Below are 27,862 nucleotides of genomic sequence, written 5' to 3'. Positions count from 1 at the left end.
AACATTATTTCAATATATATTTGTGTGTGTAAGCACGGCAGCTTTTAATTTCAGCCACCTTTCTCAAGGCTTTACAACATATCATGATCACGTAAATATTCTTTCGTAGGTTCATCCTGAGTGTATTTCTTTTTTTGCTCAGTGTATCTTTCACGGACACCCGTCGTATAAGCAAAGAGCTATAATTATAAAAAAAAACAAACTTGTCAATGTTATATATAACTACTTTACTAATTTTAACTCATAAAGACGTAGGACATTACTTTAATGTTTGATATGATTTTGCTGTAAGTGGTGATATATGATTTGTAACTACATTATATATATTTAAACAGCAGTGAATGTAGACTACGATCTCATTCCATAGAAATTATCACAAAGATCTACACAAAATTCAAGGTTATTTCCGTATCAATGAATCAACCATCAGGAAACTGTGCTAACAGAGTTATAATCCCTTTGTATTCCATTGCTTCGGAATCTTATCGAAGCTTGATTATGATGCAATAACATTCACAATACTTCATTATCCTAGTTATCGCATAATTTTTGAATATATTTTATTGAAAATCTCCGTAGAGTGTGATCGAATTAAGTGTTTAAAATGAATATATTTTTAAACATTTAAAATTGTATTCTGAATCTTACTCACACATTTTCGACATTGACATGTTTCATGAAGATAACAGCATTTGTCTGGAAATAATGTACAAATGTCTCGGAAGAAGTATTTTCCGAAGTGGTAATGTGAAATTTTGTCAAAATATCAAATGATTATTCTCCTACAGGTGATTCGGACGCTAATTGAGTGGTTTTCGCTGGTCTGGTTCATGTTACTTGAAAATAGTTGCCTATATTACGTTTGGCTCTATATCTTTAACTAAAGAAAAATTAAGTTATGTAAGATGATATCAAATTACAAATGACATTTGTTATCAAGAAAGTCGAATTTGAGGACGACATTAGAAAGATGCTACACAATTTTAAATGACATTCTTGGATCACTTTCCGTTGTAATTAACCTGGAACACTAATATGCGAATTTCAGTCAACAATCTTAACTTTAATTGTCATAGAACTGTACTTTCAATGTCAGTAGTTGGGAAAATAATTTACTGATTTTGTCTTGTCGTTCATGTTCACGAAGAGAGAGAAACTATATCTGGTTTAAAGCCAGGCGTCCCGCACGTAACTGATCAAGAGCGTTTAGTTTTTCGGTTACCCAACCCCGTAGGAAAATACAAGTTTAAACATTTTAATGCAATGGCTATTTAAACAAAATGCAGAATTACTGACAAACAGACGAGTCACAATCGCCCTCTAGAAATGGCCACTGCATGTCTTCCAGTCATGAATATCACTCTCGCTCCAGGGATTTTCAAACTTCATCCCAGGTAACGTAAGGTAGAGTGTTTGGAGGCAGTATCAACAAAAATGCAATCTGCCTAATATATTTTCGTCCCGCAAGTAATTAACTACCAGGCTTGATGTTAAGCATTTTCTCTATTGTGCAGTGATGCAGATGTTAGGACGCATTATTTCTGAAACTTCGATTACTGCTCATATTGTGAACAAATATATTCACTAGAAAGCAGTTAAATAAACACGTACGGGCAAACTAATAAAACACAAGTTTACACTACTAAGGGAGACCATTTATGTGGAAAGTGAATTTACCTGAATCACCAAAGTAAATATCCTGAAATTAGATGAAGATACATTAAAATGGGGAAAAACGCCCTTTAGGACAAGCCAGCAACTCGCATTTGGAATCCCGTAGATTATTAGTTTATATGAGTGCACAATTACATTAGACCTGCCGATAAACAATTGCTGAAAGGGCACCGATGTACTGGCTTTGTTAAGGTTGGAGAAGCAGATATGTAACGATGCATATAAACCTAAAGCAATATTAAAAAGACCAGTATCCAGGATCCATGAAAGTATATGAAGTAGACACATAACGGTGTATAGCATCTAAAATCTGAAATGAAAGACCTGGAATACGGTCGCTTGGCCATATTTTATTTTTATTTTTATTTTTAAAAAATGACACAAAGTTATGTGGTTCTGAAAACCTTGTGTTTCAATCTAGGATAAAATGGTGGTGGCTTTTAGTGAATTTTCTACTCTGTTAGAGCTGAATTAAGGTGAGGAAACAGCACCAATTATCACTTGAAAAGACTAAGTAAATAAAGAGTAATCATTAAGAAGTGAATAAGATTTATTTTAATTAGAAAATCTCTCTATTGTGGAGAATCGAGTGTAAGCACTTTTTGTAATGCATTATCGCTTTTACAGAGCAGAAGATTTAAAATAAATTACCTTTGGAAATAGGAAACTTGACAATGATTCCTTATAAAAAGTTTTACTTTACAATTTCATATACTACTTCAGCAAGTGTGACAAAAGTAAGTTACAATTAATGTAGATAGCCTCAAGAAGTTCCGTGTTCATGAAACGGTTTCAAACGTACCTAAGAAATTAAAGAGTACAAATAATATAAACATTAAATACAAGAAGACCATATCAATTTTAATCACATGTTTCATCGTTGACACATCTTACAAAAATAGTTACACCTGAATAAAGAAAGTGCTAAACGGCTACTGAATATGCTTTTTGCCGTTAATAAGCTACAGATATAAGTATATTGATTAACCACGAAGAATTCTGGATTCAGGGTAACATTGATCAAATCCAGGCACCCGCTACTACTTCCATGAATATCGTATACAAGGATGAAATACTCTTATCGTTGGCAACAACCAATGATCTGAGGGAAATAAAATAGTATATTTAAAGATGATTTTATTTGTATGCGTATGTTATCTGTGATTGTGTCGGTTGGCGACGTTTTTAAGTATGTACGCATGTTTGTGCTTAAGTGTATCCGTGCACATGGTTTGTTAAATTTACTTCTATGTTCATTCTTGTCCAAATATAAAAACAAGTACATGATATCAAAGATTATCCACCTTGTCCTATTTCATTCCGTTTGTACGCTCAAGTAAATATGCGCTCTATAATTAATTATATACATTTCCTCACAGTGTGATATATACATATACATATACACACACATATATATATATATATATATATGCTTTCGTTGCGAATGGTTTTCTTATATGCGCTGGGTTTTGCAATCCTGTAAATCTGTAAATAATAACAATGTTATTTATATAAGCCTAAATCATATAGTGATCACCGTGCAATGATTAAGAAAAATAGTCTAATAATGGAGCATATAAGCCCCCGAGAGCGAAAAGAATGGACATACATTTGTACACACACATGTATGTATATTTATGTATAAACGAAAATATATATCACAACGGTCAGAATCTTGATGCCCAGGAATATAACAATTTCATACATACAAAGATTCATGCACAGAAATAATACTATCTAACATAATATAATACATAATATAACTAACATAGAGATATAATCCTACGCATGATATAAACGTAAATGTAGATATATAGATATTTATATAAAAATATAAATAAAATGACAAATATATTTTATATAAGTAATTGACAGTTATAGCACGTAAGCATAATATTGAATATTTTCACTTGCCATTTGCCCGATCAAATACTATTGACACAGATTTTACTGACGGCATCAGCAATTTTGGAAAATATTTAAAGGCATAAATTCTATCGTGCATTCTTGAGCCACGACCAACGATTCATGTGCATAAACCGCTGTTAATGATTTGTATTTTGGATATCAATTTATATCATTACTTTCGCACACACGCAGAAGCACGCATGCTTATATACATAAGCAAATACACATATCTGTTATAGATGTGTACGGCTGTATATATAAAACTATATGTGTCTCTGTATACCATTTTGAGTCTGTATCTCTACGCATATATATCAAACACAGTGATAGTGATTTCGGTGGCACTGTGAAGTTCCAGGTATTTAGATTAATACATATTAAAGCGATGTTTGCAGAGTTATGTCTTCACTTTATATGCGGAGATATTTTTAAGCGTAACTATGACAATTTTTGTCTTTGTGCGGGCGTGTGTCCGTGTTTGTATGTGTGCATATGTATTTATATCTTGATTAAATGCACAAAGACACTCACACGTATCCGTATGTGTTATCCTTCTACCCTGTGGGGGCGCAATGGTCCAGTGGTCATGGGATTGCGGTTTCGATTCCGAAGACCGGGCGTTGTTAGTGTTTATTGAGCTAAAACACTTAAAGCACCACCAGGCTGCGGCAGGATGCTGTGGTGAACCCTCCTGTACTCTTTCACCACAACTTTCTCTCACTCCTTCTTCTTGTTTCCGTTGTACCTGTATTTGAAAAGGGCCAGCCTTGTCACACACTGTGCCACGCAGAATCTTCCCGAGAACAACGTTAAAGGTGCACCTGTCTGTGGAGTGCTCAGCCACTTACGCGTTACTTTCACGAGAAACGGTCATCGTCGTCGTAAACGACGGAGTGACATGACGATCCTTCTCCTTAACTCTCTCTGCATATACACATAAACACATAAATACATTCCTAGACAAGGATCTATATACGCATATGTGAATTATTTCAATATTTCTCTGCGTAAAAACAGCTTTCTTAAAAGAAATCCTGTTAATAAAGTTAGAAGCATATTGTTTATTCGAAGAAAATAGATCAATACGAGACCACAAGCTATAATTGTGTAGCTGTACGCTTTATAAATAGTTTTACATGCCATTTTTTCCTCATAAATTCATGCATATGTTCTGAATATTATTGTTCTCTTAGTAGCTAAAGGAAAGAAAAAAAGAACAATATACATAACCATACGAAGAAAAATAATAATAGCAGAAATAAGAATACCAAGAAGAGGAACAATAAGAATTAGCCGGAGAAGTAGACGGAAAAGAAGAATTGTAGAGATCTTTCACAATAATACTTTTGTTATTATGGGTATGTTGCCAAATGCCTTGTATTTCGTAAAAATTGCACGAAGGATTTGGTTCATTCATTGAAGAGGTATAATTCTACATGACAACCAGAATGCTTACTTGGAGATTTTTCTGACTTTGTAGCGCAAAAATAGCAAGATTCCAGAATTGCTACAAAGAATAATGGTGCCGCATAGATCATGCGCACTCGCTCATTCATGTGAGCAAGTTCGAGAACACACACACACACACACACAACCACACTCACACACACACACACACACACACATACACACACACATATATTACATATATACGCAAATGCACCGACACTCTGACAAAACATACACATTCACACACCCACATATCTCCTGTATGGATAGGATGGAATGAGTGGTAATTCAACGTGATTGAGAATAATTATGCTATATGCATAATGGCATTGAAGACATTTTATTTGTTTTAGCTATTATACATAGTAATAATAATAACAATGACAACAACAACAACAACAACAACAACATCAACAACATCAACAACAACAACAATAATAATAATAATAATAATAATAATAATAATAATAATAATAATAATAATAATAATAATAATAATGACAATTTCAGGGCGTAAGGGTGAGCCGATTACTGATAATTATTTTATCGACTCCGATAGCTATTATACATAGTAATAATAATAACAATGACAACAACAACAACAACAACAACAACAACAACAACAACAACAACAACATCATCATCAACAACAACAACAACAACATCAACAACAGCAACAATAATAATAATAATAATAATAATAATAATAATAATAATAATAATAATAATAAGACAAGAAATGGAAGTAAATATGAAAGGAGAAATTTTAGAAGAGGGGTTTAGTCGATTATATCAACCTAAATGTTTGACCGGTACTTAATTGAACGACTCGAAAGGATAAAATGCAAAGTCGACCTCGGCGGAATTTGAACTTAGAGCATACGGAGAGATGAATTGTCTCAAACCATTTCGCCTGGCATGCTAACAATTCTGTCAGCTTTGTAAGAATACTTTCTACGATGGGTAGAAGGCTTGAGGTTATGTTGGGAGAGGCTAGTCGATGCCCCGAAAGGATGAAGACAAATTCGAAGTGAAATATTAAAGACTGACGAAATAACGCTAAGGATTTTGTGCCGCGTTCTAAAGATTCTGCCAGGCCGCCTCTTTTGTAATTATTAAAAAAGATAATAAACCACAGGCGCTCTTTAATTTCTGTTGCATACCCATTTGACCGCGAATAGAAAGGAGAAAAATAGATGCATACACTTCTCATGAATACGAGACAGCCCCAAATGGGGAAGATAGTGACAATTATTATTCTGGCTTTGAGGACAATATCAAAATGTATAATCTATAGTAGTGATATCTATATCAACGAACTTTATATACACACACACACACTCACACTTATGCATATATATATATATATATATACACTATCAGGACTTTAACCTAAATGAATTTACGCAGGATAGCGCCTAAGGGCTTATGGACTTATTTCTTTTCTCCTCTACACACAAGGCCCGAAGTTTTAGAGCAGGGGGCCAGTCGATTAGATTGGCCCAAGTACGCAACTGGTACTTAATTTATCGACCATGAGAGGATGAAAGGCAAAGTCGACCTCGTCAGAATTTTGACTCAGAACGTGAAGACAGAAGAAATACCTCTAAGCATTTCGCTCGTTTCTGCCAGCTTGCTGCCTTCTTATGGACTTATTTCTACGAGATAGGAAAGTTGAACTGGGAACTTCCAAGCTTCTTTTGTCTAATCTTCATCTCCCTATTCCATTACCCCTGTCCTCTAGGTCTTCATTTCATTAATCTATACCTTTACTATTTTCCCTATGTGTCTCCGATGACGGAATACCCCATACTCTGGCATATTCTAGAAACAGCTGTAAGTCTTTGAATCTTTTTCCCAATAATAATGTTTATGACTTGAGATGTTTACCTTGCCCTAACATTTGTTGTCCTCTTTAACTATTATATATTTATATATATATATATATATATATATATATATATATACTCTTACTCTTTTACTCTTTTACTTGTTTCAGTCTTTTGACTGTGGCCATGCTGGAGCACCGCCTTTAGTCGAGCAAATCGACCCAGGACTTATTCTTTGGAAGCCTAGTACTTATTCTTTCGGTCTATTTTGCCGAACCGCTAAGTTACAGAGACATAAACACACCAGCATCGGTTGTCAAGCGATGTTGGGGGGACAAACACAGACATACAAACACATACACACATACATATATATATATATACATATATACGACAGGCCTCTTTCAGTTTGCGTCTACCAAATCCACTCACAAGGCATTGGTCGGCCCGAGGCTATAGTAGAAGACACCTGCCCAAGATGCCACGCAGTGGGACTGAACCCGGGACCATGTGGTTGGTAAGCAAGCTACTTACCACACAGCCACTCCTACGCCTATATATATATATATATATAATATAATATAATATAATAAAATACAATATAATATGGTATAATATAACATAATATACATACCTGTATGCATACGTTCGACACGTAAGCTTATAAATAAGTGTGTGGGGTGTTTTTGTCATGCAGGATAAAAACCTTTAAATGTATTTATTCTTACAACATTGTGCTTCTCAAACGTAACAGATATACCGTACACATTTTTTGGGACGACTCTGTACCAATAAGATATTTCTCCTGAATAATATACGATATTTTATAGCGTATTTGTATCATTATTCTTTGTTTACATAACAACTTTTCTTTCTATTTTCCTTTAAATGTGCATTAACATTTATTTGATGAGATCATCTTGTTTATAAAAAGAGTGATTACATTTTTTGTTTTCTTTTTGTATAATGAAATTTCCTCAGTCATCTGTTTTCAATTGTTTGGATAACGCAAGGCCCTGCTCATGCACTAATCTTAATTCGCCCATATTTAAGTACAATTTTATCTTTCCGTGAATTGTGCAATCAATTTACTTTCGATTACTGTTTGCAGATATTTATCTGCACCTACTCAGGCAATTTCTTTTTTAAATAGAAGCATATTCTTTTCAGAATCGCATTATCCGAATTAAATAAATTTTTTTTATAGGAACTCCAGGTTTAGGCGAAAAAAACAAATCCTCTCCTGAAATAGTGCTTTTTTTTAAAAATAATCAATTATAATTTTCATTGTTGTATCCACTTCAGTTCAAAACATACAATTTTTGTTAAGTTCACATCTATACCTCTCTGCTATTACTTTGGAAATATATCTGAAGTTAATTTCTATATAAGAATTCGATGCATTTCTGATCTTATGCTTGAACAATACGGATAGGAACATTTTATAATGTTTTTCGCTGTAATGGAGGACTATACAACCATTGGACATATTAATATCTATGATGCAATAAGCTGAAGCATATCCTCTATCTGTAAAGAATAAATACGCCATAGATTGTCCAACCATTTCCAACTCAATCACTCGAGTGATTCTGCGGGAATATTGTGGCAACATAATCAAGTTTCGATTAGGGTGCAAATACTTAAGAAAAAGTGGAAGTGGATTGGAAGCACAACTAGAAAATACACACCAAATGTAGCGAAAACTGCTTTACAGTAGAATCCGGATGGATGTAGAAAGAGGGGTAGGCCTAAGAACTCGTGGCGTAGATCAACACGAAAGGAACTAGAGAAAGGGGGACATTCATGGCAGAGTATAAGTACAGAAGCGAAAAATTATGCGACATGGAATTCAATTATAAGTGGCCTATACTGCGCGTTGGAGGGTTAAAGGAAAGAAAGTATTATCTAGCTACAAAGCCATAAAATAAATTTTTTTAAAAATTTCTGTGACTAATTTCATAATTACGGACAATAACGTTGTCAAACTGTACTAACGATAAATTGAATCTAAGTAATGCTTCAATCCAACTTGCAACTCTATGTCAGCGAGTACTATACAGCAATATGAGCGCTAATTCCTTAGTAGCAGATAATCTGCCTCTATAATCGATGAAAATACTATTTAAAACTTCTGTGAAATGACAAACCAAAACGACAATGCAGTTCTATATTTAAGAGATGAGGAATTTTGTATATTATTTACATTATTTACATTTGTCCTCATCTTGTTTGTTGTTAACACAACGTTTCGGCTGCTATACCCTCCAACATTCATCAGGTCTTTTGGGAAAATTTTGAACCTGTGTTCTCATTCCTGAGGTAAATTTTGATGCTATTATTATTATTATTATTATTGGTTAAGAGCGCGAGCTACTAACTCCAAGATTCCGAGGTCGATTCCAGGCAGGGACCTGAATATTTAGCCTTCAAAATATATCAACACAGTAATCCCTCGCCATATCACGGTTCACCTATCACGATTTATTACTTAGGCTTACGTCGATTCCTCCGTGGTGTTATTTTGCATTTGTAATAAAATAAATATATACAAATTATACAAATAAAAAAAATAATATACAGTATACTGCTGTTTCTACAGCGAAGAATTTCACCTATCACGCGGTGTTTTGGAACGTAACAGCAGCGATAGTCGAAGGATTACCGTAACGAGAGAACTAGCCCTGACCTGGTTACGGAATACATTTTTAAACAAAAATTTACGTTAACATAAACCCGTCACAACATACGCTACAGCATTGTTCACTTGATGATATTGCGTATTTCAAAATAGCAGGATTGTGTGATAGCCACCGAGGACAGCTGCTCTGCAAATATGAATAGAAATTTATATTTATATTTGTTGTAGGACTTAATTATCATGTCTACGTGAGAATCACGAAAATCTAAGGTTTCCAGTCTTAAAGAATATCCGCAATAACATGCATGAATATCTAGAGCTCAATATGTAGAAATAAATATTTTTGTTATCCCACTTTAAGCAAGGATATGTATTCCTTTCAATAAATAAAACATTTCCGTCCTTATGGAAAGAGTTCAAATAATATACAGAGTTTCACGCATAAAGATCAACAAACACACACATACGCATTCATATATACGTTCATACGTAAACATTCATGCACACATATTGCTGACAAGATACCTCACACATTGACGAAAAATAAAAAAAAAAGTTAGCTTCGCACTACCATTCAGATTTTCATTTCATGCTTGTAATATTAGCATGCAATTTCTTTGTAAATCTGAAATATTTTTGGACGAAAGCCAATTGCCTCGCAACCGAGCCAAATAATCTATAATCTGTCCATAAAAAGCAATTGCTTATTGTTGATTGATCACACAAACAAACACACACAGACACACATATACATATATGTAGGCAATCAAGTATTTGTTTTCTTCATTTTTATTAGAAGGGACAAAATGCGTATCGTACACAGCATTAGAGCATTTTAACTGTTATGTCTAGCAATGTAGGTGTCATGTACGGCTAAGTTACCCAGCATTTTTGGTACTCTAACGGCCACTCTGCGTTCGAAATCATCTATATATATTTGCATATATATAAATATATATATATATATATATATATAAAATTCAATAATAGGATAAAGTTTTTTATAAGAATTTATGAAGTAGCTAGCGTGAAAAAAAAGCTCATAAGGAGAAAATCCATCATTTATTCCCTAGAATATATTTATTTATGTAAGGGCATTACTATACATGAATGTCTCACGCTAAGAGGGACTCTAAGGTCAAACTAACATAATAAACACATTTTTACCGAACGCGAGGAAATGCAACTCTCAAAGTTAGCCCCCTAAAAAACAGACTAAACTATAATCATGATTTCGTAATTATTGCAGTAACATGCACATTTTACTCAACAGTATAGTATGGTCAAGACACATAAAAATAAACAAAAAAATAAACATACCAGACGAACACTTCATGTATTCAGCATAGTACATAGAAGATTGTTTATCCCTATATATGTATGTAAGAGGCGGACTTTTTCGAATTGCATCTCAGTATATGTGTTTTTTTTTTTCAACACTTTTTCTTTTAAATATATATGTCTACGTATATATATGTCAACTTATATTATATATTTAGCCGATATTTGCAGCATTGTAGGCGCCTGAACTCCCATAGTCTCATTTATTTACAATTATAATATATATATATATATATATATATATATATATATATATATATATATATATATATATATATATATATATATATATATATATACATACATACGTATCCGGGATGTGAGTACTATGTAATCGAATGGCGAAGGCCTTATCTACCGTTTCGCTCCGAATTTCTTCACTGTAAATATGAGTGTAGCGAAATAATGAGAATGCAAAATAATTTCATGCTTTCTGTATGCGAGAATCAGAGTATAGCAGTCATTCTGCAATCAATATGAACCTGAAAACGGACTGTTTCCAAAATATATATTTTATACACCTTACGGCAATCGTACTTCTATATTTATGTTGATTTTTTAAATTATACATTAATCCCTTGCCGTATCGCGGTTCACCTATCCTGCATTCAGTACATCACCGTTCAGCTATTGCACACACAGTACATCGTGGAATTTGCTGACTAATATCTGTAAGTTTATATCGCAAATTTCTTATTTATTTACTGCCCACAAGAGGCTAGACACAGAGGGGACAAACAAGGACAGACAAAGGAATGAAGTCGATTATATAGACCCCAGTGCATAACTGGTACTTATTTAATCTACCCTAAAAGGAGGAAAGGCAAAGTCTACCTCGGCGGAATTTGAACTCAGAACGTAGCGGCAGACGAAGTACCGCTAAGCATTTCGCCCGACGTGCTAACGTTTCCGCCATCTCGCCGCAAATTTCTGCAGTATTTCATAGGTTTCTGCGGTCGATAGGTATTTATAATTTTTTATATCTTAATTATTTTTGTGGGAGGTTTTGGAACATAACACCCGCGATAATCGAGGGATTACTGTACATGTTTTGCAGAAGAAGGCATTCACCATTGACTTAGAATAAGATTTATTAACCATTTAGCATATGTTATCATAAGATATATAATAATCACTCTGTAAAACATGTATCAATAATACTATAGCTAATCTAAGCATCAGTCAGAATTTACATTAAAAGCTGATATGTATTCCTTCTTTTTAACTACACCTACATATTTGTACTGCGTCAAAAATGCTCAAAGTCATACTAATAATTGTCTCCAACGTTCCCTGCACTCTTTACTTTGTATTGGTTGCCTCTATTCAAAGTCATTTCTGTCTGAAAATGAAACCGAGAAATTTTCAATTCAAGGATATAATGTTGCAGAGTAAAAACAATATAGAATTTAAATATAACAAATGCGCTGTTACCTTCTAAGAATTACTCTGTGAAGTAATTAAGATTTTTTCAGCAATCTCGCTCATACTTGGCTGCATTTGATCTAATAAAAATACATAATGTGGAATTTGTAGTGGAAGAAAAATGCTTAAATCGCCGATGGGAATTCTTGTTAATGTTTTTGATGCAATCTCCACTGAAAGTGAAAAAGAATATGAATCATTACAAAAAGGCTTACAGTATTATATTAACATGAAATACTTCCGAACAGAATATGAATACTTAATGCTTAATACAATACATTCCTCTTTGAGAAATAATTTAATAGCAAGCTCTTTACAAAAAAGCATTTAAATTTCTATACATTTTCAAGTATTTTTTTTTACTTGTTCGGATTCTTTTAAAAACATAATTGTGTTTCATTCAGTGTAATTTATCATAAATCGCTTCAGTTTTCTGATATTTGTCTTTAAAGGCGTGTGTTAAATGCATACACAGGCGCACATCATTACATACATAAAAACATAAATGCATGTTTATATGTATATGTGTGCATGGGTGTGTTCATATCTGTTTACCTATCTCCCTCTCTCTCTCTCTATATATATATATATATATATATATATATATATATATATATATATATGTGTGTGTGTGTGTGTGTGTGTGTGTGTATGTGTGTGTGTGCGTGTGTGTATGTGTGTGTGTGTGTGTGTGTGTGCGTGTGTGTGTATCTTTCTATATGCCATCACACACAATCTTTTATACTACCATACTCATATGTTAATTCTCCTAACTGCTGGTCATATTCACTTTATAAGATGAGACAGTCGACCTGACTACTCTAACCGACAATAAAGTACTGTGAAATATGTTGACACTTGATATATATTGAATTATTAGTTATCGTTTCAGTATACCCAGTCCTTGTTATATTCTATGTCACTATTATAAGAGACTTCATAAGTTACAGAACCAACTTCACAGTTGAAAAGTGTTAAGCTTATAATATTTCACATTTTTGATAAGCAAAGTGACTTCACCGGTTGTAAATCTAGTGATGCGAATTTTCATCAGTTTCATCATTATAACTCCTTAGATTTTGATAAAAGAAATCACATGCAGCAGTAATCGTTCACAAAGAATATTCTAATTGTGTCAAATATATGACATGAAATTTGGAAAATTAGTTATAGTTAATGTGTATATTAGGTACATATTCTGTATGTGTTCAAGTTTATACATTATTTTAATTTAACAACGTCATTAAAATAGCTGAAACTATCTAAGCAGACGTAGCGTCTAGTTTGTTGCTCCGTGAAAAGCCGATTTTTTCTTGAAAATGTAGCTGAATTCTAGTTTATATTTGAGCAGTATTTCCTTAACAGATATATAAAATTCAATCGTATCGCATTCGATTTCCTCTCCACGCAAGTCAAAATGACATATTTCACAATATATCTAACATTTTGTACCATTAAAGCATTAGTTGCTGCATTGATGCTAATATTTAGAGGCTACTACTACTATTGCTACTGTGGCAGTCGCTGTAGTATGTATATTCTTATGCAATTTCTACAAAAATAAAACATTTAATTCTATATTTGTTAAATGTCTCTGTCAAGAAGTCTTAGAATACGTTTTTAACTGAATCAATCTCAATATTCTTTAAATTCAGTAACCAAGTGGTTCACATTGTTTAGCCCTTCACTTCATTAAAACAGCCCCAAATCAAATTTGATTAAATTACAATTTAACATGTTTTGTCTCTTTTGTATTCTTTTGTCTTAACTATACTTTAACTTCCTAAATAACGATCAATAATTGTTTATTGATTGAAGCTGAGTAGCTTTTCTTTTCAAACTTAATGAAATTACTATAGTGTGAACTGTCCTATTTTCACTATTCCACTGTTTTTAACTTCTATTTTATCTTCAGAAGCTTTCTGCGTTGCCAATCGGTCTAGCTAATTAAAGTACACTTTCCACTGTTTTAGAACGGATTTATATCAAAACTGTCTCCTCATCAAACATTTTTCACTTAATTGCAAACTAAAAAGATTTAATTACAGCGAAGACCTTTTGAATTTAGAGGATTATTTTCTATCAACTCTGAGGGTGGAATTTAGGTTAGAAATCCATTTTGTGAATTGGTGTAAAATGCTGTCAAAATCCATTGCATGGGATATTTCTCGGAGACAGGTGAAGTGTAAACATAGAGCCTTAGCAGTACGAATAGGAGTAATTGGCGATGACTATTATTCCTTGCTTGGAAATGTAAATAAATGCATAATATCTCTTGTTCACTATTAGAATCCTCAACATTTACCTACGGATGACTTCATTATGTCAGATATAATCGATGAAATTCAGTAATAACCAAGATATACAAGGACACGTAGGAAGAGACTCCAGTTCAAGAAGTACGCTTCTCGAACAAGTTGTTCCTGGGTGAATTGCAATATGTGAGATATGGAGAATCTCGAACATTTTATTTCTTTTTTTCGAGTACTTAAACCATTAGTTTGGGATATTTGAAGTCCATTCTTCTTTAAGCAATCACAACAGTTTTTGATCTTCTTACAAATTATGGGTTAGGATGTCCTCTATGATTCTATGAATTTGGAAGAATAGTTCAAAAATATTAATAGCACTACATAGCTCTACGTTGTATTATTTTTTTCTTCATGATCTATTAATACTCAGGTTTTGATAATGCACTTATTCAACACTCAAATGAAAAGTTTTAACGTTACAAAATATAGAGACATATATCATGTACAGCTTGAGATTTAAAGCACAAATAAGCAAAGCACGGAATGCATGATATGAAATAAAGTACATTGAGCGACGCTTGTGGTATTAAGCATATTTTAATCCTGTGTTACACGCAACATTCACATTCGGAAATGAATCTTTATGAAGTGCTACACATTAAGTTCAGTAAACTAATGAATTATAATAACGTAACATATCTTTCCAGAGAAACAAACACATTTATAATGTAAGGACATTTCAGTTTACAAAGTAATACACACAATTAGATTTTTTATAGCCTGTAAGAATTTTATAATCAAGTCTGATAATTGAGATTATTTTTATTAGCATACACTATCTACAATATATTTAACCAAGGAATTAATGTAAAATAAAACGCTAGGGTACTTTCTATTAGTAATATTTCACTGATATAATCATACAAGTGGAACATCAAGCAAAAAGGAAAGCATTGGAACTAAAATATTATTGGTGTTGTAAAATGAGGGATTTTTTTGTAGACGTTGTATAACGTGTACGATTACATTAATATGGCTGTCATTCAGAATTTACCGATTATACACCCCCCCCACATATATATATATATATATATATATATATATATATATATATATATATATATGCACACACATATTCTTTTATCTTTTTAATGGTTTCAGTCACTAACCTGGATCACCACATTTCACCAATTTTGTTTCTCCTTTCAGTACTGTTTCTGATACTCTTTTTGTATCTGTTTTGCCACCGTATTGAAAAAATGAGTTGGATGAAGTTGCTCTTCTTTTTGCCGCCTGTCGTGACGTGGGCTTATCTAGATTTCACACAGAAATCTGTCCAGGTGATTTTTGAACGTTTCTACAGCTACACCGTGAAGATCTCGTAGGTTTCTTGTCAGGATTTTAAACAGTAGAGGTGCAATGAAATCCAAGCTGTTGTAATAATGCGTCCATATGTGTACGTGTGTTTGTATGTGTGTGTGTGTGCTAGTATGTGCGCGTGTATGTGTGAGTGTATATTATTGAGTGTGTGAGTGTGTGAGTGTGTGCGTGTGTCTGTGAGTATGAGTGTGTGTGTACGATCGATCGGAGGAAAACGAGTACGGCAATAAATGTATCGGAAGAGAAGCACTCTTTCTAGCTCATGCGTATGAAGTGAATCTAATTATGCTACGAATGCCGTCATCCGCCTGTGGACACGCGTTTCGTCATCGTTATATCTCATCAGTTACTATCACAACTTAGGTTGGCTTTAAATAACAGATTCCTGAGAGGCAAAACTTTGCATGCACAAGCAAATTAATTGTATGATGTTTGCGTATCGAAAGACAGTTCTTAATATGTTGTGATCGACAGTTTCGTTGTCTGGTTCTGATGACGGGGGAAGATGTGAGGTATAGATCAATGATATCTACCTGTCGATAGTATAAGATGCATTATCTATGACCGGAATTTCTCTCCTAAGACAGTTGAATTAGTGTATGTCCTTCAAAGTTTGAGTGTACACAAACGAGTACAACATAAATAACAGGTCTGTATAGGTTCTATTACAATAAATGTAATGCGGTCCTGATCACCTAGATTCGTAAGTAGATAAAATTATTGTCTTAAGGTTTCAAATACTGATCCATTTTCATGCTACTTTAGTAGTTCCATTAGTCGAGTACCTGTCTTATAGAAACTATGTCGTGTCCGTCAGTAATTTCCAGATAAAAATTATCTTAATTCTTGTCATTGTTATTTCAACGTTTGTTGACGCTTAGGAAGATTTTGTTGTCTTTCCTTTCTAATCTTCTGCGTGATAATGCTTTTATTGTAGTTTTCCTATGAGAGTTGCTTGCAAATAAAAGGTGACATTTCAAAACATGTCAAGAAGCAATTATATATACGATAATAACACACCTAACAAAACAGCAGTGCAAAGTCGCCAAAATATAAATGAAATCGATTACGGTTGTCTATCATGTACACGCTCTTCGAAAAATAGGTAAAATTCACCTGTCTGTATAGCTATTACGTTTTGTAAATATAAATACCGCATATACATACGTTTGTGTGTATGTATCTACATGCATGCAAACACAGATGCACAAACTCATGCACACACACACACACACACACACACACACACACACACACACACACACATATATATATATATATATAGATATATATATATATAGATATATATATATATGTAGAAATATGTATTAACATTTCGTTTGAAAAATTTGCACATGACCCATATATTTTTATAGTATCCGACGATGAGTTTGTGAGCAAAATTAATAAAACAAATTCTCGTATACATGAAAATTGAAATGCAAAATATTGCTTTGAAACTTGTGGATCGATATCAATATATTTTCTTTCAATTACAACCCTAAAATACATGTAACGTTTTTCCTTATGTTATGTATATTTGAAATTTTGCACGAAATTGAATCAAATAACACCTTGATTACGTAATGTAATATCGCAGTGCATATGCAGTAAAGCGGAAATTTTAAACAATGAAACTTATATTTTCTGAAAATTTCAATTAGCTGCTTTTCATTAGATTTTGTTCTTCTTTGGTAGATTACGGAAATAATTCCGTTGACTGTAGTCATTACTTTTGAAACACACGGTGATAAAGCATTTGCCTATTGACTGCATGAATTGCCAGAGCGAATCGAAGTGTTTCAACAAACTGTAATACAAATATACGGCCCAATTATATTTGAATTTTGTAAACAGAAAACTTATTTGAGTTATTTGATCTTACACATGTTGGTGATATTCATAACCAGCGTTACTACATTACTTTCATTGTTATATACTCTGAACACTTGCAAATGAAACCAATCAGATTACGATTAATTTCTGAGGTTTAGTAACACAGGGCCATACACTTTTTTGCATCAGTTGGCTTTAAGGCCAGAATCTGCGCCCGTTTGAATGACGTATCTATATTCGGATCTCTCTCTCTCTCTCTCTCTCTCTCTCTATATATATATATATATATATATATATATATATATATATATATATATATATATATATATATATATATATATATATATATATATATATATATATATATATATATATATAGATATAGATATATATGTATATATATATATATATAGTGTAGTATATTGCCACTTAAGTGTGGCTGACCCCTAGGGGTGGATGTTACTGTTGCTTTTAGCCCCAGGAGGACATCTCCTCCAGCTGGCTTATCGACACACGACTGTGTCCTGTTTGCCAAGGGAGTTATCCCTCTCACCACGGCCAGCAGCACGAACGTATCCGGATTTCAGGGTTATTTCCCTTCGTCGGCGTTCGACAGCCGATGACCTTGGTGAGAGAGAAAAACCTGGCAAATCTTATATCTTCTTTTCCAGTGGCATTCTTCACTGATATTGAAAAGGTGAAAACAAGCAATGTTAATTCTCTAAATGAAGTATTAACAGTAACTGCACGATAAAGTGTAGTATATTGCCACTTAAGTGTGGCTGACCCCTAGGGGTGGATGTTACTGTTGCTTTTAGCCCCAGGAGGACATCTCCTCCAGCTGGCTTATCGATAACTCCCTTGGCAAACAGGACACAGTCGTGTGTCGATAAGCCAGCTGGAGGAGATGTCCTCCTGGGGCTAAAAGCAACAGTAACATCCACCCCTAGGGGTCAGCCACACTTAAGTGGCAATATACTACACTTTATCGTGCAGTTACTGTTAATACTTCATTTAGAGAATTAACATTGCTTGTTTTCACCTTTTCAATATCAGTGAAGAATGCCACTGGAAAAGAAGATATAAGATTTGCCAGATTTTTCTCTCTCACCAAGGTCATCGGCTGTCGAACGCCGACGAAGGGAAATAACCCTGAAATCCGGATACGTTCGTGCTGCTGGCCGTGGTGAGAGGGATAACTCCCTTGGCAAACAGGACACAGTCGTGTGTCGATAAGCCAGCTGGAGGAGATGTCCTCCTGGGGCTAAAAGCAACAGTAACATCCACCCCTAGGGGTCAGCCACACTTAAGTGGCAATATACTACACTTTATCGTGCAGTTACTGTTAATACTTCATTTAGAGAATTAACATTACTTGTTTTCACCTTTTCAATATCAGTGAAGAATGCCACTGGAAAAGAAGATATAAGATTTGCCAGGTTTTTCTCTCTCACCAAGGTCATCGGCTGTCGAACGCCGACGAAGGGAAATAACCCTGAAATCCGGATACGTTCGTGCTGCTGGCCGTGGTGAGAGGGATAACTCCCTTGGCAAACAGGACACAGTCGTGTGTCGATAAGCCAGCTGGAGGAGATGTCCTCCTGGGGCTAAAAGCAACAGTAACATCCACCCCTAGGGGTCAGCCACACTTAAGTGGCAATATACTACACTTTATCGTGCAGTTACTGTTAATACTTCATTTAGAGAATTAACATTGCTATATATATATATATATATATAGATAGATAGATAGATAGATAGATACATAGATAGATAGATAGACACACACACACACACACACACACATATATATATATATATATATATATATATATATATAGATAGATAGATAGATAGATAGATAGATAGATAGATAGATAGATAGATAGATAGATAGATAGATAGGCAGGCAGACAGATAAACCTTAGTTTAGGGGTTTGATAAGTGTTATTTCCATTACTTGTTGTTTTTAGAATTTTAAACGTCAATTGAGGGCATTTTTGTCCACAGTCTGCATGAATAATCTAAGTTAATTGAAATCTTGTAACATATTGTTTTATATACGTGATGCCCTAGCCTATTTGTAAATATTTTGTTTTCATTCGTGCTAAAATGAATAACATCATACATGAAACATTACAATAAAACAAATTAATTAAGAATTTTTCAAATCTTGTACCAGGCTTTTCAAATTTCATGTTGTTTATAAAGAAAGGCATCATCATTAAAAGAAAACAAAACAAAAATAAACAATTAAACTGATCGGGTTTTAGCCGCAGGAATTCCATAATATTGATGCTTAGAAAAATTACCTTGCAATGTTTTCCATACAACATAACTTTGATTGCAGGTGCACTGTTGTTCAGCAATGATGCTACAAGACACAACTCTTTAAACATCCCGTTTAAATTATCTTAATACTATTTCATTGAAAAATATGTTTTTCATTTGCTTTTTAATGATTTTTCTCAGATAATTAATCATCCCTAGGCGAGGTGTTGCTTCAATTGTTTCAATCTTGTTTAGAATAACAAATTAGCAATTTATCTACATTAACCTCATAAATAATGCACGCACACATCGAATTGTATTTTGTAAAGTTACCAAGCTACACATATCAATATATTTCTTATTCTACCCTGCTATCTGTCTGTTGATAGATTTGCCTATAGATTTCCTCGTTCATTCCATATCATTCTTCACATTATCAATATATATATATATATATATATATATATATATATATATATATATATATATATATATATATATATATATATATATATATATATTCAATTCAAATTACAATACACGTAAACAAACAAACGAAGTTTGCTTTTAGAAGCGTTGGGATGTCTTAGAAAGTTAAAGAAGTGATTTTAAATGTTCAATCACAGGATAATGCTAATAATATAGCCTGAACAGGATAAACTACCCCTATTTTGCAGTAAAACATGTAGGCGGTTAGGTGGAGTAGATAAAATCCAGGTTATATATGTCTCATAGTAAGCGGAAACTCCGAAATGGTGAATATCCAAGGTAGGAATATACCACAGGATTTTTTCAGTCCAAGGGTATCTTACCATGGAGCTCGTAACGACGAAGTAAACTTCATATAATCATGATACCTTTGGACTTCATATAATCATGATATCCAGTAGACTGCGATATACACCTCACTTGGATATTTATCACTTCCGAGGCGCCGCACGCTATGAAACGTATGTAGCCCGGATTTTATTTAGTCTTTTCCTTACTACTTGAATTTTTATTTGCATGCATGGCAACCGTGTCTGCCTACCGTCAAATATAAAACTTTTTTTTTCAGCTTATCGTGCTTGGATACGGGCAAAATCACAATGAAACTCTATTGTTCCTGAAAGTTGTTTACGGATTGCTTGAAGTTCACTTTCTTTCTACACCTCGATTTGTCAATCTGACATTTATATATTTCTATCTATCTATCTATCTATCTATCTATCTATCTATCTATCTATCTATCTATCTATCTCTTTATTTATCGATATATATATATATATATATATATATATATATATATATATTTATATATATATATATATATATATATATATATATATATATATATATATATATATATATATATATATATATATACATACATACATACATTCATATATGTATGTATGTATGTATGTATGCATGTATGAAATAGTAGAATTGAGTGTCATATAATCGCACAATAAGAATTTAAATATATGGTTTTGAGTGCATCCTGCTAATAAATCCTGGGTAGCACTTTTTGCAAATAGTAGCTAATGCATCTTGAAGGCATCTTTATATATACAAAACTATATATACAGACAGACAGACAAACAGACAGATAGATAGATAGATAGATAGATAGATACATACATACATACATACATACATACCTACATACAAAGATCAAAAGACAGAGAGTGTGGTAGTAAGTGATAGAGATATCTGTGAATAAAGATTGTACTAATATATGGGAAACAAAGAGACAGTTAAGTGGAAGTGCGTAACATTTACACGTTTATATCTGGAAAAGCTTTATGTTTTTCTAAAACATGATATTCCTCAGGAAATGCGTCTTCGTGTCTGATCAGTATATTTAGGATTTTCGTTGCTTCATATATGTCGCTGGATGCAATTGATTTTTTAAAAATCTTAATCTTACTAAATCTGCTCGATCTGGGATTATTGTGAGATATTTATGACTATGTAAAAGTAGTTTGCGGGAGACATCAGGAGTTTGATATTTCGAGGGTCAAACTATTTTTTGTGAACTATGCTATGCATTATTTATTAGCAGGATGCATTCAAAAGCATTTATTTGAATTCACGTTGTGTGATTATATGAGAACAGAATTGTACTACCAGGTCATTAGGACTTGTATAACATATTCTCCTCTCAGATACACATGCATATTGCATATGTAAAATAACTCGGAAAGTTGGGCCTGTGTGATACCCTTTTAGCCAGGAACTTTTCAGCACTCTCTCTTACATACATACGTACATATATAAATGCATACATATATACATATGTATACATACACATACACACATATATATATATCTGTGTCAGTTTTTTTTCCCTGGAGAGATTTTTAGCTTTTAAATGCATGATGCAATCTTAATTGCAATGTATGGAGGAAGGTAAGAAATTGAAACGTACGTAGGCGATATGGCATCATGTAAATAACTTGATGTTTTCTGTGCTCCCACTCTCGACATACCATTTTCCTTATACCAAACAAACACAGTCAAACAACTACATTTACACAGTTTCTGTCTCCAAAGCAACTCACAGGGCTTTGGCCAGTGATCTGAGGCTATAAAAGAAGATACTTCGCTGGTAGTACTGAACCGGGAAACATGTGGTTGGGAAGCAAGCCTCTCACCACACAACGACATGTGTACCTGTGTGTGTGTGTGTGTGTGTGTGTGTGTGTGTGTGTGTGTGTGTGTGTGTGTGTGCTTGTCCTGCACCATATGCGTCATTGATAACAGAAATGACAGTAGTAATGTTTTGTAAACCATTATACAGTCGTATACGAGAGGCATTTATATAGACAGTATAATCGACTTTAGCGTTTCAGTGAAGTACATTTTTACAATGCTGGAATGGACAAAGTTAAAAAGAGCTCACACGTGACTGGCACACAATACATAACAAACTATGGAATGCTATTTCCTGATTCTGCTATTCATCACCGTCGTCATATTGTATAAGTCCAACCGATGTCAAAGGCCAATCTTATTACTGATTTTTAGTACCATCACCCTGTACGTTTCTGTTAGTTAAATACATTTTCACTCTTTGCTTCCAAGTATTAGTAGGTAGCAGCTAGTAGTTTAATCCTCATACATTACAAGTTCAGGATTATGGTTGCATATTTGTCTGTAACATTCTTTTTATTATTCCTACTGCTACACTCATCATCTTTATTCTTTTTTAGCCGTACAAACATGTATATCGTGATATTTGTATACTTTCTGTTGTAGTTTTATGAATATTTTTTTATATTGATATTTGAAGTGGGAGTTATCTATTATATTACAAGAACCATCTGAACGTTTTGTGCATAATTTCCCTCTGGGTCAGAGCTCATATTCTTTTATAGTATGATTACAATGCCATGCGTCTATATGTTCACAAGCTTTCATTTCTCTTTGTTCATATTTACTAATCCTATCAGTAGAAAAGTTCGAGCACCAAAGCTGAAAGAAATGTTTTCTAAACATTGTATCCATGTTTATCTTTTCCATTTCAATCTTGCCGAAATCACGTTCTCCTGGAATAGATAAGATAAACCAAAAGTATCATAATGTCAATTTTCATCCACTATGCACATACTAAAAGAAATATTTGCAATTTGACCCTAGATAGAAATCGTTATTATCCTCAAGATATTATTTCTACAAGAGTAACAGCGGCAACATTTGTTTTAGTACCTACTCCTATAATCGAAGTTTCATGTGAGGCAATATAAGCTTTCAGTCGTGCAGGGATTCACCCCACTTCATGGATATGATCTTATTCAGTTATACTGAAATTTTTTCATGATTTCGAAATAATTCCACGGCATAGATCTTTCAGTGTAATTTTAAACATATGTTACCCATTGTGTTTTAGTGCCCTACTAGTTTTCCCCCTCTAAATTATCCACCAAAGCGATCTATTTGTTGAGAATTCTCACTTTGATTATAGTTTCCTATCTTCTTGAAATGAACTTTTTTTTGTTTGATGAGAAATGATGTTCGTATTTCTACTGTATATTTTCTTTCTTTATACTTTCTAATTTTGACAAGATCTTCCTCTTTTCTCTGCTATCGTTCTCAGACTTCCTATTTAACGGAAGGTTGTATCCTCTAACCTATTTTAAAATGCCTCTTTCTACATTTTGATGTTTCGCATTGTTCTAGCTTATAGTTTTCCTTAGATGAATGTTTTCATTAACATCGACCATTTTTAACAAGTTAATTTTCCCCATGTATGGGACTACACGAACTCCTGCCAGTACTTATGAATTTGTATGTACACTCTTTCTTCTTCAATATTCTTATCAATTGTGCTTCAATTTTGAAGTTTAAGTTTGACTATGCTACGATCCATTACCTTGAAAATAACAGATACTAAGCTCCATAATTTCATATGATTCTCACTCATTTCAAGGCTATCAATCAAGTTCATTTTCTTCATGCATAGCCCTACTTGCTCTTCTTTCTAGAAAGAGTGGTGTATATTTATCTTTAAACGCAACATAAATTCTGAAGAATCATCGATATCCACCAGAATATCTCGCCCCTTGCATTCATTCATTGATCTTTATAATCCTTTAGCGTCTACGTAAAAGTGTATTCTTCATTTTTTATATACAATGTTTGCCCTAAATACTTGTTCGTTATGGTTACACACTCCAATATCATTCCAGCTTTTCAGTCTCCTCCGTATTCCACTTTTCTAATATCATTCCTTTGAGAATTGTTAATTGCTTTTTTATTAATTTTCTTACTTTCTTGTGCACTTTATGTACTGCACACACAGTAGAATGATCAATTCTCGACCAGTCTGCCACAAAAAAATCTTTACGGTTGAGAAACTTTGAACAAACACTTGAAACTATTCCCTCATGTAAGAATAGTAACCATAAATTTTTTCTCCCAAAACTATTTTACTTAGACCCTATGTATTACAAGATTGCCAGCTATTCACTCTATGGCGCTGATTAAATCCATTGGATTACAATGTTCATTAATTCTAACTCGTTGAGGCTAGGGGTCAATAGTTTCATTGTAGGTCCATTTGTGTATAGGTTTTCGATGCAGACTTATACAAGTTCTCATAGTAATTTATCCCTCGATAATCATTCACGTTCATGCGAGAGTCTTAGGGTGGACTGTGATGAATATTACCCTCGGCTGATATCAAACTACCAATATTTGCCTAAATGCAAGTTGATTTAGTTACGAAATAACTTCCCAACCGCTAGGTTATCTCTTGAATTATTTTACCTTAATGACATGTCAAGATCAGTCAAGAGCAATCGGAATCTTTCCACATAAAATTGTTTAGCACTATGTGATTTTCTACTACGCCTCCTGTTCTCGTAGTACATAAATTAGAAATGTGACCCATTTATTGTTGACCAACAAACACTTTAACTTTTCCGATATTAGTCAGACATGTTTGCGATTGTGCGTGCTAGTATGTGTTTTATATTCAGACAGAAGAACATAAAGCAAATTTTCATGTCTATTCATAACTATTTTTAGGACAATATACTTATTGCAAATACCATTCTCATTTATAGTCTACCGATGTTATATTTTGCACATAATCGATATGGAGTAATCAATTGCTATAATTAAGATATATTATTCTGTAAATGTTTTCACAAGTTATAATAACACGCAAGCCTAATTGCAGATATACGTATACATTTTAATTGAAGTACGCAAAAATGTATTATTAATCAGGACATTGTTCAGTATTGCAGGTATCTACTTCAAAATCATCAGTGAAACACCACCATTAAAAATAGCAGCGCATTGCGAAAGAACATACCTAATACAGCACATCTATTCAGTAAACCCCAGCAAGCCCTCAAAAGAGAGGAATAATTACTTTATTTAATAAAATCGTCATGTATTTCGACAGTAATATAGCATTTAGTGTCAGAGACTGTGCACAGGAATTCATCACACGATTATGAATATTTCTCAGAGACTTAACATATTTCTCCGTTGTGAACAGAATATAATACCAGTGTTATGGAATACGTAGATATGAATTGGGTGTTGCCGTTTCACATGGTAGATATAGCCCATACATATATCTCTTAAAAATTGCTATTTTTCAACTTTACAAAGTGATGATTACACATGAAAACCTATTTATAAATAAGCTACGACATAGGCGACTGGTCATATCCTTCTGTACCAGCTATATAAAAGGGCTAGATAAAAATACCTACACATTTAGTACCACCGATCCGTAAAATTGTATATGATATTATATTTTTACATTATCTTCCGAAGCAAATAATAATAAAAAATAAAAAAATGAAACTCACGTAAAAATATTCTTGGCAAACAGACGTCATAAATTATATTCTTATACTCTTTCCTACTTAGTGGAGATGGAATAATATTATAACTGAGACTACAAGAACCACTATTTACGTTTTTTGTAAATAACATTACGATAATGAATATAATGATTCCAATCTCGTGGTTTGTAAAAATCATATTTTTGTATTTCGTCTCTCCTACAAATGCATTTTGTAAAACTAATATCCTGACGTCATTACGCATATTCTAACAAGAACTGTTGTTGCATCTGACATGAATCCCATCGCAGACTGATTTTCGGAAGATCTTACGTTCTCCTACGTACTGTATTCTCTCTGATAACACAATATATGCAGTACTGAAGAGTGATAAATATATACACATAAACACATACACTCACACTCAGAGCACAACATACACACACACATACACACACAAACACACGCACACGCACGCACACACCCACCCACACACACACACACACGCATACATATATATATATATATATATATATATATATATATATATATATATATATATATATATATATATATATATATATATATTCAAGGAATAATACACTATATATATTATTCCAGTGAAGCATAAATGTAAAAAGTATAAAAAGCGTGTGCACAGAATCCTAGTGACGGGGGAACCAAACGTAGGCGACCTAACACTTTACTTTGTTCTTACCTACCTTTCTGGAAAATTCAATCTAATCTAGTACGCATTTACTCACTAATCCCATATATGATGAATGCAAAATCATTGAAGTCCTTTAATAGAAACTGTGTTAACTTTTGTTTTAGTGACACCTGAAACTTTCGATAATTGTATTTATCGTTATAATTCGGTAAATATATTTATCAGGACATATACTACAGCCAAAGATATGCACAACCACTTACGTCGTTGTAATTGCAGCACGACTCTGCCTATTCTAGTGGCGTTTCACAAAAGGAATGGTGTATCAAAGCAAGTTAGACCCGTTGAATATTGATGAGAAAATCATATTTGGCACCAAAAAATCTCCATACGAAAAGAAATTCCATTTGATTATTCGAGCCTATCCGAGCTTTGAAAGAACGGGAAATTAACAGCCCCAAAGTGCCCTTGATCTGATCTTATAATTATATATAATACATAATGTGCATATCTAAATATCGGTGATGTTAAAGATTTGTAAGAAAAGAAGCATTGTATAAAAATACTTTTATCTTCGAAAATATTAATATATAACAGCATGGTGAAATATGGCAATATAAATACCGCATCACCTGATAAGACGCTGGCGATCCTTAAACACCGCTCCATTCATGTTGCAGACAATTGAGTTTATCATATCGAACCAATTTTCCTAAGTGTCGCATGAGAGGAAACCTATCTTTCCCTTCCAAACAGTAATCATTCATAGCAAATATGAATATATATATATATATATATATATATATATATATATATATATATATATATATATATATATGTATATATATATATATACACATTAGATATATACATATATATTTACACACATGCATACA

General features: G+C 33.2%; 1 protein-coding gene and 1 long non-coding RNA gene across 14 annotated transcripts in view; one reads left to right on the top strand and one right to left on the bottom strand.

Annotated features, from left to right (window-relative positions):
- The window catches only part of LOC106870672 (beta-1,3-galactosyltransferase 5), a 266,266-nt gene that overhangs the window by 93,339 nt on the left and 145,065 nt on the right, over positions 1-27,862 (top strand). The window lies entirely within an intron of this gene.
- Positions 1-27,862, bottom strand: part of LOC128251597 (uncharacterized) — a 181,621-nt gene that overhangs the window by 122,578 nt on the left and 31,181 nt on the right. For 5 of the 6 annotated variants that reach the window (XR_016240987.1, XR_016240989.1, XR_008267208.2 and 2 more), the window contains one exon: positions 12,277-12,440. This is a non-coding gene — a long non-coding RNA (uncharacterized LOC128251597). Of the gene's footprint in view, positions 1-12,276; positions 12,441-15,688; positions 17,120-27,862 lie in introns of those variants that run through there. The other variant, XR_016240990.1, reaches the window with a different exon arrangement.

The sequence above is a fragment of the Octopus bimaculoides genome, chromosome 1, assembly GCF_046866305.1.
Source record: "Octopus bimaculoides isolate indiv1 chromosome 1, ASM4686630v1, whole genome shotgun sequence".
Classification (NCBI taxonomy): Eukaryota; Metazoa; Mollusca; class Cephalopoda; order Octopoda; family Octopodidae; genus Octopus; species Octopus bimaculoides.
Note: the sequence above shows the minus strand (reverse complement) of the source record. Positions and strands in the feature narration are given on the sequence as shown.